The 3,546-nt window shown below is 42.5% G+C and overlaps 1 long non-coding RNA gene across 1 annotated transcript; it reads left to right on the top strand.

Moving 5' to 3' along the window:
* Nucleotides 1-349: 349 nt before the first annotated feature.
* On the top strand, nt 350-1,890 carry LOC137095924 (uncharacterized). The gene is made up of 5 exons (XR_010909070.1): nt 350-1,113; nt 1,223-1,277; nt 1,364-1,447; nt 1,556-1,626; nt 1,714-1,890. It is a non-coding gene; the product is annotated as an uncharacterized lncRNA (long non-coding RNA).
* Nucleotides 1,891-3,546: the final 1,656 nt, after the last annotated feature.

Genomic DNA, 3,546 nt, shown 5'->3' with positions numbered 1-3,546 from the left:
CATGTATGTCACAAAAATGAAGGTACTATGGGAAGAGCAATGGCCCTAAAACAGCTGCTTTCCCAAAGCATCTCCGTCCTCTTCCCTCTGACCTTGTCCTCCTCTCTCCTTTGCAGAACATCAGGAAGGTCTGTGAAGAATTCTTTTTGTGTTGTCGGAGGAGGACATCTATAGTAAAGTTAAGGTATATCTAGGCAGGGTGGTCAAACAAATCCCACCGCTGCCACCAATATAGCGAAATTAGAGCTAGCGTAGAACAAAGGCTGACCCTATGTTGAAAATGCAAGTGACCGAAGTACTTGGTAGTAATAGCCGCCACCACCTCAGAATTGCTGGCCTGAAGAACCAAAAGGGTGTGAATGTATTTTAGGTAAAAGGATATTTGAGCTCTTGGACTTCTATGGCTGACTGGACTTTAGAAATGTATTGAGAGAATGAGTTCTGAGGGAAACGAATGGATTGAGGCAAACACCAGTTAAAAGTAAACTAATAAAGTTTATTTTAAACTTGATATTAACAACAACTCGTTGGAATTGAGTGGTACATAAAGCGTAATTCAGTTACAAAGGCTTAGCTGTTTAGACAGTTTCCCTAAGAATGTAGCTTTGGGTTACTGTGAGTCTCTTTTAACTATACTGTTCAACTTCCTTCTGAAACAGTATATCGCTGAGCACAGACTCTCCTGTCTCACAGAGTAATTAGTCCTCAACTAATACTCTCCTCAGAGCAATAAGCATCAAGCGAACAAGTCTTCTTTACTGACACTCTGTACAGTAAACTTCAAGCCTTTTGTCACTATCTTATTCTCTCTGACTAAAAGACTCACTCCCAAAAGCTCACTTTCTTCTGTCTAAATTCTCCTCAGCTCTCCAGCCTAAAAATCCATCTACCCTCTTCACTGTTAAAATCCCTTCTCACTTTCTGTCAAACAAGACAGCTGCTTTCCCTCTCTAAGCTGACTCCACCCCCAATTGCTACACCCAATCAGGAGTCAGCCTGACTCCTCCTCCTGCTCTCTTGAATATCAAGATGCCAGACACTGCTATGCAGGCTTCGGCCTAGCCGACTAAAAGGTAGATCTATTACAACATCCATCAAGGTGTATCCCATCAGGTATCCCCCTTCCTTCTTTTCTTCTGCTTGTTATAATTTAATTCATGGGTGTTTTAGTGAGCACCCTTCATCTGTTGCTGACATTATGCTGTTTTCTCTCCTTCTCTAGCACCCCAGAAGAAATTAAGGAATCCTCCTCCGAAGATCTCGATTTAGAGACTTGGGTAAGGAGGGGAAGGCAGGAGGATTGTACTTCTGCGAAGAGGAGAAGATCGGAATTTGAATGAAGTCTCTTCTCTTTTTTTTACAGCATTTCTGTATGGTATCGGCGCCGCAGCCACGCCCGGATGACAGGCCTGAGGACCCCCTTCGCGTGGAGTCCTTTGAGTCCTGGGTAAGGAGTGAGAGGGAGGAGTACTGTCTTTCTTGCAAGGGGAAGGGGAGGCCAAGCTTTCAATGAAAGTCTCCGAATAATCACTGTGATCTTCTCTTTCTTTCACAGGTCACCATTACCAATCTATCGGATGACGGGAGCATGGACAGACCATGGAGCCAGCTGGCCCAGGGAGAGAAGTAACTGTTTGGGTGGGGGTTGGATCCTTGTTGAGCTGGAGGAGTATTTGGGTTTTATGTTCTTACATGTCTTTTTGTTTCTCTTAGCTCAACAACAGATATCAAGATCGAAGATTTAGAAGGCTAAAGAAGAATGCAGTTCCAAATCAGACCCGTGCTGCCCATTCTGTTGCTCAGTTGAAGGCCACAGGCAGGTTTTCTCTTTCTGTGTAACCTGTGATTGGAAAAGATGTCTTTCCGAAGACTGTTTAATGTGTTTGGCCCTTTGGCACAGGTCGGGCAGGAGGGGGGAAGGGAAAGCAGGAAAGAGAAAAAATACGTTTTATCGTCTTTTTTTTTTTTTTGCTGTATTTGTATATGATTTGTTGTAATTTTGGGCCTGGCTTCATGTTTGCCCCTTGGGGAGATGGTGGTGGGGTATAAAGTTTATTATTTTATTATTATTGTTTTTAGTAAACTAAATATTTCAAATATCATGTATGTCACAAAAATGAAGCTACTATGAGAAGAGCAATGGCCCTAAAACAGCCGCTCTCCCAAAGCATCTCCGTCCTCTTCCCTCTGACCTTGTCCTCCTCTCTCCTTTGCAGAACATCAGGAACGTCTGTGAAGACTTCTTTTTGTGTTGTAGGAGGAGGAGATCCATCAGGTCTATCCCATCAGGTATCCCCCTCCTTATTTTCTTCTGCTTGTTTTAATTTAATTCACGGGTGTTTTAGTGGGCACCCTTGATCCGTTGCTAACATTATGCTGTTTTCTCTCCTTCTCTAGCACCCCAGAAGAGTCGTTGAAGGAATCCTCCTCCGATGATCTGTCTTTGGAGACTTGGGTAAGGAGGGGAAGGCAGGAGGATTGTACTCTGCGAAGAGGAGGGGATCGGGATTTGAATGATGTCTCTTCTTTTTTCTTTACAGCATTTCTGTATGTTATCAGCGCCGCAGCCACGCCCGGATGACAGGGGAGATGGTGGTGGGGTTTTTTCAAGAAATGGATAGAGACTTTTTTCTCCCAAGAGATTTTTGGACCTTAATTTTGCAGGCAATATATAAAATTATGGAGTCATATTTCTTTTAATTGCTCTTTAATTTGTTATGAAACTGATACTACGTTTTATCGTCTTTTTTTCTGTTGCTGAGTTGAAGGCTACAGCTGTTTTTCAGTTTGAGTCTTGATTGATATCAAAAAAGATGTCTTTTAGAAGACTCCTTAAAGTAAGTGTTGGCCCTTTGGCACTCGTGGGGCAGGAGTGGAGAAGGGAGATCTGGAAAGAATCAGGAAAGCTCTGAAATATCTTGACTTTACCTAACATGGGGCAAAGATGGATTAAACCCAGAATACTTGACAAACCATATGGTTGCCTACTTGTAAGCCACCTGGAGGATATGTATAATTACAAATATATAAATAGAGTTATAAAATACTTTAAAACTTTTAGTAAACTAAATTGTTTCAAATATCATGTATGTCACAAAAATGAAGGTACTATGGGAAGAGCAATGGCCCTAAAACAGCTGCTTTCCCAAAGCATCTCCGTCCTCTTCCCTCTGACCTTGTCCTCCTCTCTCCTTTGCAGAACATCAGGAAGGTCTGTGAAGAATTCTTTTTGTGTTGTCGGAGGAGGACATCTATAGTAAAGTTAAGGTATATCTAGGCAGGGTGGTCAAACAAATCCCACCGCTGCCACCAATATAGCGAAATTAGAGCTAGCGTAGAACAAAGGCTGACCCTATGTTGAAAATGCAAGTGACCGAAGTACTTGGTAGTAATAGCTGCCACCACCTCAGAATTGCTGGCCTGAAGAACCAAAAGGGTGTGAATGTATTTTAGGTAAAAGGATATTTGAGCTCTTGGACTTCTATGGCTGACTGGACTTTAGAAATGTATTGAGAGAATGAGTTCTGAGGGAAACGAATGGATTGA

The sequence above is a fragment of the Anolis sagrei genome, chromosome 1 (genome assembly GCF_037176765.1).
Source record: "Anolis sagrei isolate rAnoSag1 chromosome 1, rAnoSag1.mat, whole genome shotgun sequence".
Lineage (NCBI taxonomy): Eukaryota > Metazoa > Chordata > Lepidosauria > Squamata > Dactyloidae > Anolis > Anolis sagrei.
This window is presented reverse-complemented; position numbering and strand designations above follow the sequence as displayed.